This window comes from Arctopsyche grandis, chromosome 10 (assembly GCF_051622035.1).
Source record: "Arctopsyche grandis isolate Sample6627 chromosome 10, ASM5162203v2, whole genome shotgun sequence".
Lineage (NCBI taxonomy): Eukaryota > Metazoa > Arthropoda > Insecta > Trichoptera > Hydropsychidae > Arctopsyche > Arctopsyche grandis.
In genome coordinates, this window is record NC_135364.1 from 31,284,219 (window position 1) to 31,300,289 (window position 16,071).

The 16,071-nt window shown below is 39.8% G+C and overlaps 1 protein-coding gene across 1 annotated transcript in view; it reads right to left on the minus strand.

Moving 5' to 3' along the window:
• The window catches only part of LOC143918003 (uncharacterized), a 41,748-nt gene that overhangs the window by 17,088 nt on the left and 8,589 nt on the right, over positions 1-16,071 (minus strand). The gene's annotated exons all lie outside the window — the stretch shown is intronic.

The window sequence follows — 16,071 nt, forward strand, 5'->3', positions numbered from 1 at the left end:
GAAATCAAAGAATTGGACATTGATTAAATATCCACAAAACGTGCTTACCTCACAATACCTAACCCAACCTAACCTAACCATCACCGAAGTCAGAGAATTCGACATTGCCAAAATATCCACAAAAAATTCTTATCCTACCAAACCACACTCATCTGAACCTAACCATTACCGAAATCAAAGAATTGGACATTGCAAAAATATCCACAAAACGTGCTTACCTCACAATACCTAACCCAACCTCACCTTACCATCACCGAAGTCAGAGAATTCGACATTGCAAAAATATCCACGAAAAGTTCTTATCCTACCAAACCTCACCCATCTGAACCTAACCATCACCGAAATCAAAGAATTGGACATTGCGAAAATATCCACAAAACGTGCTTACCTCACAATACCTAACCCAACCTAACCTAACCATCACCGAAGTCAGAGAATTCGACATTGCCAAAATATCCACAAAAAATTCTTATCCTACCAAACCACACTCATCTGAACCTAACCATTACCGAAATCAAAGAATTGGACATTGCAAAAATATCCACAAAACGTGCTTACCTCACAATACCTAACCCAACCTCACCTTACCATCACCGAAGTCAGAGAATTCGACATTGCAAAAATATCCACGAAAAGTTCTTATCCTACCAAACCTCACCCATCTGAACCTAACCATCACCGAAATCAAAGAATTGGACATTGCGAAAATATCCACAAAACGTGCTTACCTCACAATACCTAACCCAACCTAACCTAACCATCACCGAAGTCAGAGAATTCGACATTTCCAAAATATCCACGAAAAGTTCTTATCCTACCAAACCTCACCCATCTGAACCTAACCATCACCGAAATCAAAGAATTGGACATTGCGAAAATATCCACAAAACGTGCTTACCTCACAATACCTAACCCAACCTAACCTAACCATCACCGAAGTCAGAGAATTCGACATTGCCAAAATATCCACAAAAAGTTCTTATCCTACCAAACCACACTCATCTGAACCTAACCATCACCGAAATCAAAGAATTGGACATTGCGAAAATATCCACAAAACGTGCTTCCTTACAATACCTAACCCAACCTCACCTAACTATCACCGAAGTCAGAGAATTCGACATTGCCAAAATATCCACGAAAAGTTCTTATCCTACCAAACCTCACCCATCTGAACCTAACCATCACCGAACTCAAAGAATTGGACGTTGCGAAAATATCCACAGAACGTGCTTACCTCACAATACCTAACCCAACCTAACCTAACCATCACCGAAGTCAGAGAATTCGACATTCCCAAAATATCCACAAAAAGTTCTTATCCTACAAACCTCACCCATCTGAACCTAACCTAACCTAACCTAACCTAACCTAACCTAACCTAACCATCACCGAAGTCAGAGAATTCGACATTGCCAAAATATCCACAAAAAGTGCTTATCCTACAAACCTCACCCATCTGAACCTAACCATCACCGAAATCAAAGAATTGGACATTGATTAAATATCCACAAAACGTGCTTACCTCACAATACCTAACCCAACCTAACCTAACCATCACCGAAGTCAGAGAATTCGACATTGCCAAAATATCCACAAAAAATTCTTATCCTACCAAACCACACTCATCTGAACCTAACCATTACCGAAATCAAAGAATTGGACATTGCAAAAATATCCACAAAACGTGCTTACCTCACAATACCTAACCCAACCTCACCTTACCATCACCGAAGTCAGAGAATTCGACATTGCAAAAATATCCACGAAAAGTTCTTATCCTACCAAACCTCACCCATCTGAACCTAACCATCACCGAAATCAAAGAATTGGACATTGCGAAAATATCCACAAAACGTGCTTACCTCACAATACCTAACCCAACCTAACCTAACCATCACCGAAGTCAGAGAATTCGACATTTCCAAAATATCCACGAAAAGTTCTTATCCTACCAAACCTCACCCATCTGAACCTAACCATCACCGAAATCAAAGAATTGGACATTGCGAAAATATCCACAAAACGTGCTTACCTCACAATACCTAACCCAACCTAACCTAACCATCACCGAAGTCAGAGAATTCGACATTGCCAAAATATCCACAAAAAGTTCTTATCCTACCAAACCACACTCATCTGAACCTAACCATCACCGAAATCAAAGAATTGGACATTGCGAAAATATCCACAAAACGTGCTTCCTTACAATACCTAACCCAACCTCACCTAACCATCACCGAAGTCAGAGAATTCGACATTGCCAAAATATCCACGAAAAGTTCTTATCCTACCAAACCTCACCCATCTGAACCTAACCATCACCGAACTCAAAGAATTGGACGTTGCGAAAATATCCACAGAACGTGCTTACCTCACAATACCTAACCCAACCTAACCTAACCATCACCGAAGTCAGAGAATTCGACATTCCCAAAATATCCACAAAAAGTTCTTATCCTACAAACCTCACCCATCTGAACCTAACCATCACCGAAATCAAAGAATTGGACATTGATAAAATATCCACAAAACGTGCTTACTTCACAATACCTAACCCAACCTAACCTAACCATCACCGAAGTCAGAGAATTCGACATTGCCAAAATATCCACAAAAAGTTCTTATCCTACCAAACCACACTCATCTGAACCTAACCATCACTGAAATCAAAGAATTGGACATTGCGAAAATATCCACAAAACGTGCTTTCTTACAATACCTAAACCAACCTAACCTAACCATCACCGAAGTCAGAGAATTCGACATTGCCAAAATATCCACAAAAAGTTCATGTCCTACCAAACCACACTCATCTGAACCTAACCATTACCGAAATCAAAGAATTAGACATTGCGAAAATATCCACAAAACGTGCTTACTTCACAATACCTAACCCAACCTAACCTTACCATTACCGAAGTCAGAGAATTCGACATTCCCAAAATATCCACAAAAAGTTCTTATCCTACCAAACCTCACCCATCTGAACCTAACCATCACCGAAATCAAAGAATTTGACATTGCAAAAATATCCACAAAACGTGCTTCCCTCACAATACCTAACCCAACCTAACCTAACCATCACCGAAGTCAGAGAATTCGACATTGCCAAAATATCCACGAAAAGTTCTTATCCTACCAAACCTCACCCATCTGAACCTAACCATCACCGAAATCAAAGAATTGGACATTGATAAAATATCCACAAAACGTGCTTCCCTCACAATACCTAACCCAACCTAACCTAACCATCACGTAAGTCAGAGAATTCGACATTGCCAAAATATCCACAAAAAATTCTTATCCTACCAAACCACACTCATCTGAACCTAACCATTACCGAAATCAAAGAATTGGACATTGCAAAAATATCCACAAAACGTGCTTACCTCACAATACCTAACCCAACCTCACCTTACCATCACCGAAGTCAGAGAATTCGACATTGCAAAAATATCCACGAAAAGTTCTTATCCTACCAAACCTCACCCATCTGAACCTAACCATCACCGAAATCAAAGAATTGGACATTGCGAAAATATCCACAAAACGTGCTTACCTCACAATACCTAACCCAACCTAACCTAACCATCACCGAAGTCAGAGAATTCGACATTTCCAAAATATCCACGAAAAGTTCTTATCCTACCAAACCTCACCCATCTGAACCTAACCATCACCGAAATCAAAGAATTGGACATTGCGAAAATATCCACAAAACGTGCTTACCTCACAATACCTAACTTAACCTAACCTAACCATCACCGAAGTCAGAGAATTCGACATTGCCAAAATATCCACAAAAAGTTCTTATCCTACCAAATCACACTCATCTGAACCTAACCATCACCGAAATCAAAGAATTGGACATTGCGAAAATATCCTCAAAACGTGCTTCCTTACAATACCTAACCCAACCTCACCTAACCATCACCGAAGTCAGAGAATTCGACATTGCCAAAATATCCACGAAAAGTTCTTATCCTACCAAACCTCACCCATCTGAACCTAACCATCACCGAACTCAAAGAATTGGACGTTGCGAAAATATCCACAGAACGTGTTTACCTCACAACACCTAATCCAACCTAACCTAACCATCACCGAAGTCAGAGAATTCGACATTGCCAAAATATCCACAAAAAGTGCTTATCCTACAAACCTCACCCATCTGAACCTAACCATCACCGAAATCAAAGAATTGGACATTGATTAAATATCCACAAAACGTGCTTACCTCACAATACCTAACCCAACCTAACCTAACCATCACCGAAGTCAGAGAATTCGACATTGCCAAAATATCCACAAAAAATTCTTATCCTACCAAACCACACTCATCTGAACCTAACCATTACCGAAATCAAAGAATTGGACATTGCAAAAATATCCACAAAACGTGCTTACCTCACAATACCTAACCCAACCTCACCTTACCATCACCGAAGTCAGAGAATTCGACATTGCAAAAATATCCACGAAAAGTTCTTATCCTACCAAACCTCACCCATCTGAACCTAACCATCACCGAAATCAAAGAATTGGACATTGCGAAAATATCCACAAAACGTGCTTACCTCACAATACCTAACCCAACCTAACCTAACCATCACCGAAGTCAGAGAATTCGACATTTCCAAAATATCCACGAAAAGTTCTTATCCTACCAAACCTCACCCATCTGAACCTAACCATCACCGAAATCAAAGAATTGGACATTGCGAAAATATCCACAAAACGTGCTTACCTCACAATACCTAACCCAACCTAACCTAACCATCACCGAAGTCAGAGAATTCGACATTGCCAAAATATCCACAAAAAGTTCTTATCCTACCAAACCACACTCATCTGAACCTAACCATCACCGAAATCAAAGATCTGGACATTGCGAAAATATCCACAAAACGTGCTTCCTTACAATACCTAACCCAACCTCACCTAACCATCACCGAAGTCAGAGAATTCGACATTGCCAAAATATCCACGAAAAGTTCTTATCCTACCAAACCTCACCCATCTGAACCTAACCATCACCGAACTCAAAGAATTGGACGTTGCGAAAATATCCACAGAACTTGCTTACCTCACAATACCTAACCCAACCTAACCTAACCATCACCGAAGTCAGAGAATTCGACATTCCCAAAATATCCACAAAAAGTTCTTATCCTACCAAACCTCACCCATCTGAACCTAACCATCACCGAAATCAAAGAATTTGACGTTGCGAAAATATCCACAAAACGTGCCTTCCTCACAATACCTAACCCAACCTAACCTAACCATCACCGAAGTTAGAAAATTCGACATTGCCAAAATATCCACAAAAAGTTCTTATCCTACCAAACCTCACCCATCTGAACCTAACCATCACCGAAATCAAAGAATTGGACATTGCGAAAATATCCACAAAACGTGCTTACCTCACAATACCTAACCCAACCTCACCTTACCATCACCGAAGTCAGAGAATTCGACATTGCCAAAATATCCACGAAAAGTTCTTATCCTACCAAACCTCACCCATCTGAACCTAACCATTACCGAAATCAAAGAATTGGACATTGCCAAAATATCCACAAAACGTGCTTACCTCACAATACCTAACCCAACCTTACCTTACAATGACCGAAGTCAGAGAATTCGACATTGCCAAAATATCCACAAAAAGTTCTTATCCTACCAAACCACACTCATCTGAACCTAACCATCACCGAAATCAAAGAATTGGACATTGCGAAAATATCCACAAAACGTGCTTACTTCACAATACCTAACCCAACCTAAACTAACCATTACCGAAGTCAGAGAATTCGACATTCCCAAAATATCCACAAAAAGTTCTTATCCTACCAAACCTCACCCATCTGAACCTTAACATCACCGAAATCAAAGAATTGGACATTGATTAAATATCCACAAAACGTGCTTACCTCACAATACCTAACTCAACCTAACCTAACCATTACCGAAGTCAGAGAATTCGACATTGCCAAAATATCCACAAAAAGTTCTTATCCTACCAAACCACACTCATCTGAACCTAACCATCACCGAAATCAAAGAATTGGACATTGCGAAAATATCCACAAAACGTGCTTCCTTACAATACCTAAACCAACCTAACCTAACCATCACCGAAGTCAGAGAATTCGACATTGCCAAAATTTCCACAAAAAGTTCTTATCCTACCAAACCACACTCATCTGAACCTAACCATTACCGAAATCAAAGAATTGGACATTGCGAAAATATCCACAAAACGTGCTTACTTCACAATACCTAACCCAACCTAACCTAACCATTACCGAAGTCAGAGAATTCGACATTCCCAAAATATCCACAAAAAGTTCTTATCCTACCAAACCTCACCCATCTGAACCTAACTATCACCGAAATCAAAGAATTTGACATTGCGAAAAAATCCACAAAACGTGCCTACCTCACAATACCTAACCCAACCTAACCTAACCATCACCGAAGTTAGAAAATTCGACATAGCCAAAATATCCACAAAAAGTTCTTATCCTACCAAACCTCACCCATCTGAACCTAACCATCACCGAAATCAAAGAATTGGACATTGCGAAAATATCCACAAAACGTGCTTACCTCACAATACCTAACCCAACCTCACCTTACCATCACCGAAGTCAGAAAATTCGACATTGCCAAAATATCCACGAAAAGTTCTTATCCTACCAAACCTCACCCATCTGAACCTAACCATCACCGAAATCAAAGAATTGGACATTGCGAAAATATCCACAAAACGTGCTTACCTCACAATACCTAACCCAACCTAACTTAACCATCACCGAAGTCAGAGAATTCGACATTTCCAAAATATCCACAAAAAGTTCTTATCCTACCAAACCTCACCCATCTGAACCTAACCATCACCGAAATCAAAGAATTGGACATTGCCAAAGAATCCACAAAACGTGCTTACCTCACAATACCTAACCCAACCTAACCTAACCATCACCGAAGTCAGAGAATTCGACATTGCCAAAATATCCACAAAAAGTTCTTATCCTACCAAACCACACTCATCTGAACCTAACCATCACCGAAATCAAAGAATTGGACATTGCGAAAATATCCACAAAACGTGCTTCCTTACAATACCTAAACCAACCTAACCTAACCATCACCGAAGTCAGAGAATTCGACATTGCCAAAATATCCACAAAAAGTTCTTATCCTACCAAACCACACTCATCTGAACCTAACCATTACCGAAATCAAAGAATTGGACATTGCGAAAATATCCACAAAACGTGCTTACTTCACAATACCTAACCCAACCTAACCTAACCATTACCGAAGTCAGAGAATTCGACATTCCCAAAATATCCACAAAAAGTTCTTATCCTACCAAACCTCACCCATCTGAACCTAACCATCACCGAAATCAAAGAATTGGACATTGCGAAAATATCCACAAAACGTGCTTACCTCACAATACCTAACCCAACCTAACCTAACCATCACCGAAGTCAGAGAATTCGACATTGCCAAAATATCCACAAAAAGTTCTTATCCTACCAAACCACACTCATCTGAACCTAACCATCACCGAAATCAAAGATCTGGACATTGCGAAAATATCCACAAAACGTGCTTCCTTACAATACCTAACCCAACCTCACCTAACCATCACCGAAGTCAGAGAATTCGACATTGCCAAAATATCCACGAAAAGTTCTTATCCTACCAAACCTCACCCATCTGAACCTAACCATCACCGAACTCAAAGAATTGGACGTTGCGAAAATATCCACAGAACTTGCTTACCTCACAATACCTAACCCAACCTAACCTAACCATCACCGAAGTCAGAGAATTCGACATTCCCAAAATATCCACAAAAAGTTCTTATCCTACCAAACCTCACCCATCTGAACCTAACCATCACCGAAATCAAAGAATTTGACGTTGCGAAAATATCCACAAAACGTGCCTTCCTCACAATACCTAACCCAACCTAACCTAACCATCACCGAAGTTAGAAAATTCGACATTGCCAAAATATCCACAAAAAGTTCTTATCCTACCAAACCTCACCCATCTGAACCTAACCATCACCGAAATCAAAGAATTGGACATTGCGAAAATATCCACAAAACGTGCTTACCTCACAATACCTAACCCAACCTCACCTTACCATCACCGAAGTCAGAGAATTCGACATTGCCAAAATATCCACGAAAAGTTCTTATCCTACCAAACCTCACCCATCTGAACCTAACCATTACCGAAATCAAAGAATTTCACATTGCCAAAATATCCACAAAACGTGCTTACCTCACAATACCTAACCCAACCTTACCTTACAATGACCGAAGTCAGAGAATTCGACATTGCCAAAATATCCACAAAAAGTTCTTATCCTACCAAACCACACTCATCTGAACCTAACCATCACCGAAATCAAAGAATTGGACATTGCGAAAATATCCACAAAACGTGCTTACTTCACAATACCTAACCCAACCTAAACTAACCATTACCGAAGTCAGAGAATTCGACATTCCCAAAATATCCACAAAAAGTTCTTATCCTACCAAACCTCACCCATCTGAACCTTAACATCACCGAAATCAAAGAATTGGACATTGATAAAATATCCACAAAACGTGCTTACCTCACAATACCTAACTCAACCTAACCTAACCATTACCGAAGTCAGAGAATTCGACATTGCCAAAATATCCACAAAAAGTTCTTATCCTACCAAACCACACTCATCTGAACCTAACCATCACCGAAATCAAAGAATTGGACATTGCGAAAATATCCACAAAACGTGCTTACTTCACAATACCTAACCCAACCTAACCTAACCATTACCGAAGTCAGAGAATTCGACATTCCCAAAATATCCACAAAAAGTTCTTATCCTACCAAACCTCACCCATCTGAACCTAACTATCACCGAAATCAAAGAATTTGACATTGCGAAAAAATCCACAAAACGTGCCTACCTCACAATACCTAACCCAACCTAACCTAACCATCACCGAAGTCAGAGAATTCGACATTGCCAAAATTTCCACAAAAAGTTCTTATCCTACCAAACCACACTCATCTGAACCTAACCATTACCGAAATCAAAGAATTGGACATTGCGAAAATATCCACAAAACGTGCTTACTTCACAATACCTAACCCAACCTAACCTAACCATTACCGAAGTCAGAGAATTCGACATTCCCAAAATATCCACAAAAAGTTCTTATCCTACCAAACCTCACCCATCTGAACCTAACTATCACCGAAATCAAAGAATTTGACATTGCGAAAAAATCCACAAAACGTGCCTACCTCACAATACCTAACCCAACCTAACCTAACCATCACCGAAGTTAGAAAATTCGACATAGCCAAAATATCCACAAAAAGTTCTTATCCTACCAAACCTCACCCATCTGAACCTAACCATCACCGAAATCAAAGAATTGGACATTGCGAAAATATCCACAAAACGTGCTTACCTCACAATACCTAACCCAACCTCACCTTACCATCACCGAAGTCAGAAAATTCGACATTGCCAAAATATCCACGAAAAGTTCTTATCCTACCAAACCTCACCCATCTGAACCTAACCATCACCGAAATCAAAGAATTGGACATTGCGAAAATATCCACAAAACGTGCTTACCTCACAATACCTAACCCAACCTAACTTAACCATCACCGAAGTCAGAGAATTCGACATTTCCAAAATATCCACAAAAAGTTCTTATCCTACCAAACCTCACCCATCTGAACCTAACCATCACCGAAATCAAAGAATTGGACATTGCCAAAGAATCCACAAAACGTGCTTACCTCACAATACCTAACCCAACCTAACCTAACCATCACCGAAGTCAGAGAATTCGACATTGCCAAAATATCCACAAAAAGTTCTTATCCTACCAAACCACACTCATCTGAACCTAACCATCACCGAAATCAAAGAATTGGACATTGCGAAAATATCCACAAAACGTGCTTCCTTACAATACCTAAACCAACCTAACCTAACCATCACCGAAGTCAGAGAATTCGACATTGCCAAAATATCCACAAAAAGTTCTTATCCTACCAAACCACACTCATCTGAACCTAACCATTACCGAAATCAAAGAATTGGACATTGCGAAAATATCCACAAAACGTGCTTACTTCACAATACCTAACCCAACCTAACCTAACCATTACCGAAGTCAGAGAATTCGACATTCCCAAAATATCCACAAAAAGTTCTTATCCTACCAAACCTCACCCATCTGAACCTAACCATCACCGAAATCAAAGAATTGGACATTGCGAAAATATCCACAAAACGTGCTTACCTCACAATACCTAACCCAACCTAACCTAACCATCACCGAAGTCAGAGAATTCGACATTGCCAAAATATCCACAAAAAGTTCTTATCCTACCAAACCACACTCATCTGAACCTAACCATCACCGAAATCAAAGATCTGGACATTGCGAAAATATCCACAAAACGTGCTTCCTTACAATACCTAACCCAACCTCACCTAACCATCACCGAAGTCAGAGAATTCGACATTGCCAAAATATCCACGAAAAGTTCTTATCCTACCAAACCTCACCCATCTGAACCTAACCATCACCGAACTCAAAGAATTGGACGTTGCGAAAATATCCACAGAACTTGCTTACCTCACAATACCTAACCCAACCTAACCTAACCATCACCGAAGTCAGAGAATTCGACATTCCCAAAATATCCACAAAAAGTTCTTATCCTACCAAACCTCACCCATCTGAACCTAACCATCACCGAAATCAAAGAATTTGACGTTGCGAAAATATCCACAAAACGTGCCTTCCTCACAATACCTAACCCAACCTAACCTAACCATCACCGAAGTTAGAAAATTCGACATTGCCAAAATATCCACAAAAAGTTCTTATCCTACCAAACCTCACCCATCTGAACCTAACCATCACCGAAATCAAAGAATTGGACATTGCGAAAATATCCACAAAACGTGCTTACCTCACAATACCTAACCCAACCTCACCTTACCATCACCGAAGTCAGAGAATTCGACATTGCCAAAATATCCACGAAAAGTTCTTATCCTACCAAACCTCACCCATCTGAACCTAACCATTACCGAAATCAAAGAATTTCACATTGCCAAAATATCCACAAAACGTGCTTACCTCACAATACCTAACCCAACCTTACCTTACAATGACCGAAGTCAGAGAATTCGACATTGCCAAAATATCCACAAAAAGTTCTTATCCTACCAAACCACACTCATCTGAACCTAACCATCACCGAAATCAAAGAATTGGACATTGCGAAAATATCCACAAAACGTGCTTACTTCACAATACCTAACCCAACCTAAACTAACCATTACCGAAGTCAGAGAATTCGACATTCCCAAAATATCCACAAAAAGTTCTTATCCTACCAAACCTCACCCATCTGAACCTTAACATCACCGAAATCAAAGAATTGGACATTGATAAAATATCCACAAAACGTGCTTACCTCACAATACCTAACTCAACCTAACCTAACCATTACCGAAGTCAGAGAATTCGACATTGCCAAAATATCCACAAAAAGTTCTTATCCTACCAAACCACACTCATCTGAACCTAACCATCACCGAAATCAAAGAATTGGACATTGCGAAAATATCCACAAAACGTGCTTCCTTACAATACCTAAACCAACCTAACCTAACCATCACCGAAGTCAGAGAATTCGACATTGCCAAAATTTCCACAAAAAGTTCTTATCCTACCAAACCACACTCATCTGAACCTAACCATTACCGAAATCAAAGAATTGGACATTGCGAAAATATCCACAAAACGTGCTTACTTCACAATACCTAACCCAACCTAACCTAACCATTACCGAAGTCAGAGAATTCGACATTCCCAAAATATCCACAAAAAGTTCTTATCCTACCAAACCTCACCCATCTGAACCTAACTATCACCGAAATCAAAGAATTTGACATTGCGAAAAAATCCACAAAACGTGCCTACCTCACAATACCTAACCCAACCTAACCTAACCATCACCGAAGTTAGAAAATTCGACATAGCCAAAATATCCACAAAAAGTTCTTATCCTACCAAACCTCACCCATCTGAACCTAACCATCACCGAAATCAAAGAATTGGACATTGCGAAAATATCCACAAAACGTGCTTACCTCACAATACCTAACCCAACCTCACCTTACCATCACCGAAGTCAGAAAATTCGACATTGCCAAAATATCCACGAAAAGTTCTTATCCTACCAAACCTCACCCATCTGAACCTAACCATCACCGAAATCAAAGAATTGGACATTGCGAAAATATCCACAAAACGTGCTTACCTCACAATACCTAACCCAACCTAACTTAACCATCACCGAAGTCAGAGAATTCGACATTTCCAAAATATCCACAAAAAGTTCTTATCCTACCAAACCTCACCCATCTGAACCTAACCATCACCGAAATCAAAGAATTGGACATTGCCAAAGAATCCACAAAACGTGCTTACCTCACAATACCTAACCCAACCTAACCTAACCATCACCGAAGTCAGAGAATTCGACATTGCCAAAATATCCACAAAAAGTTCTTATCCTACCAAACCACACTCATCTGAACCTAACCATCACCGAAATCAAAGAATTGGACATTGCGAAAATATCCACAAAACGTGCTTCCTTACAATACCTAAACCAACCTAACCTAACCATCACCGAAGTCAGAGAATTCGACATTGCCAAAATATCCACAAAAAGTTCTTATCCTACCAAACCACACTCATCTGAACCTAACCATTACCGAAATCAAAGAATTGGACATTGCGAAAATATCCACAAAACGTGCTTACTTCACAATACCTAACCCAACCTAACCTAACCATTACCGAAGTCAGAGAATTCGACATTCCCAAAATATCCACAAAAAGTTCTTATCCTACCAAACCTCACCCATCTGAACCTAACCATCACCGAAATCAAAGAATTGGACATTGCGAAAATATCCACAAAACGTGCTTACCTCACAATACCTAACCCAACCTAACCTAACCATCACCGAAGTCAGAGAATTCGACATTGCCAAAATATCCACAAAAAGTTCTTATCCTACCAAACCACACTCATCTGAACCTAACCATCACCGAAATCAAAGATCTGGACATTGCGAAAATATCCACAAAACGTGCTTCCTTACAATACCTAACCCAACCTCACCTAACCATCACCGAAGTCAGAGAATTCGACATTGCCAAAATATCCACGAAAAGTTCTTATCCTACCAAACCTCACCCATCTGAACCTAACCATCACCGAACTCAAAGAATTGGACGTTGCGAAAATATCCACAGAACTTGCTTACCTCACAATACCTAACCCAACCTAACCTAACCATCACCGAAGTCAGAGAATTCGACATTCCCAAAATATCCACAAAAAGTTCTTATCCTACCAAACCTCACCCATCTGAACCTAACCATCACCGAAATCAAAGAATTTGACGTTGCGAAAATATCCACAAAACGTGCCTTCCTCACAATACCTAACCCAACCTAACCTAACCATCACCGAAGTTAGAAAATTCGACATTGCCAAAATATCCACAAAAAGTTCTTATCCTACCAAACCTCACCCATCTGAACCTAACCATCACCGAAATCAAAGAATTGGACATTGCGAAAATATCCACAAAACGTGCTTACCTCACAATACCTAACCCAACCTCACCTTACCATCACCGAAGTCAGAGAATTCGACATTGCCAAAATATCCACGAAAAGTTCTTATCCTACCAAACCTCACCCATCTGAACCTAACCATTACCGAAATCAAAGAATTGGACATTGCCAAAATATCCACAAAACGTGCTTACCTCACAATACCTAACCCAACCTTACCTTACAATGACCGAAGTCAGAGAATTCGACATTGCCAAAATATCCACAAAAAGTTCTTATCCTACCAAACCACACTCATCTGAACCTAACCATCACCGAAATCAAAGAATTGGACATTGCGAAAATATCCACAAAACGTGCTTACTTCACAATACCTAACCCAACCTAAACTAACCATTACCGAAGTCAGAGAATTCGACATTCCCAAAATATCCACAAAAAGTTCTTATCCTACCAAACCTCACCCATCTGAACCTTAACATCACCGAAATCAAAGAATTAGACATTGATAAAATATCCACAAAACGTGCTTACCTCACAATACCTAACTCAACCTAACCTAACCATTACCGAAGTCAGAGAATTCGACATTGCCAAAATATCCACAAAAAGTTCTTATCCTACCAAACCACACTCATCTGAACCTAACCATCACCGAAATCAAAGAATTGGACATTGCGAAAATATCCACAAAACGTGCTTCCTTACAATACCTAAACCAACCTAACCTAACCATCACCGAAGTCAGAGAATTCGACATTGCCAAAATTTCCACAAAAAGTTCTTATCCTACCAAACCACACTCATCTGAACCTAACCATTACCGAAATCAAAGAATTGGACATTGCGAAAATATCCACAAAACGTGCTTACTTCACAATACCTAACCCAACCTAACCTAACCATTACCGAAGTCAGAGAATTCGACATTCCCAAAATATCCACAAAAAGTTCTTATCCTACCAAACCTCACCCATCTGAACCTAACCATCACCGAAATCAAAGAATTTGACATTGCGAAAATATCCACAAAACGTGCCTTCCTCACAATACCTAACCCAACCTAACCTAACCATCTTCGAAGTTAGAAAATTCGACATTGCCAAAATATCCACAAAAAGTTCTTATCCTACCAAACCTCACCCATCTGAACCTAACCATCACCGAAATCAAAGAATTGGACATTGCGAAAATATCCACAAAACGTGCTTACCTCACAATACCTAACCCAACCTCACCTTACCATCACCGAAGTCAGAGAATTCGACATTGCCAAAATATCCATGAAAAGTTCTTATCCTACCAAACCTCACCCATCTGAACCTAACCATCACCGAAATCAAAGAATTGGACATTGCGAAAATATCCACAAAACGTGCTTACTTCACAATACCTAACCCAACCTAACCTAACCATTACCGAAGTCAGAGAATTCGACATTCCCAAAATATCCACAAAAAGTTCTTATCCTACCAAACCTCACCCATCTGAACCTAACCATCACCGAAATCAAAAAATTGGACATTGCGAAAATATCCACAAAACGTGCTTACCTCACAATACCTAACCCAACCACACCTTACCATCACCGAAGTCAGAGAATTCGACATTGCCAAAATATCCACGAAAAGTTCTTATCCTACCAAACCTCACCCATCTGAACCTAACCATCACCGAAATCAAAGAATTGGACATTGCGAAAATATCCACAAAACGTGCTTACTTCACAATACCTAACCATACTAACCTAACCATCACCGAAGTCAGAGAATTCGACATTCCCAAAATATCCACAAAAAGTTCTTATCCTACCAAACCTCACCCATCTGAACCTAACCATCACCGAAATCAAAGAATTTGACATTGCGAAAATATCCACAAAACGTGCCTTCCTCACAATACCTAACCCAACCTAACCTAACCATCACCGAAGTTAGAAAATTCGACATTGCCAAAATATCCACAAAAAGTTCTTATCCTACCAAACCTCACCCATCTGAACCTAACCATCACCGAAATCAAAGAATTGGACATTGCAAAAATATCCACAAAACGTGCTTACTTCACAATACCTAACCCAACCTAACCTTACCATTACCGAAGTCAGAGAATTCGAAATTCCCAAAATATCCACAAAAAGTTCTTATCCTACCAAACCTCACCCATCTGAACCTAACCATCACCGAAATCAAAGAATTTGACATTGCGAAAATATCCACAAAACGTGCCTACCTCACAATACCTAACCCAACCTAACCTAACCATCACCGAAGTTAGAAAATTTGACATTGCTAAAATATCCACAAAAAGTTCTTATCCTACCAAACCTCACCCATCTGAACCT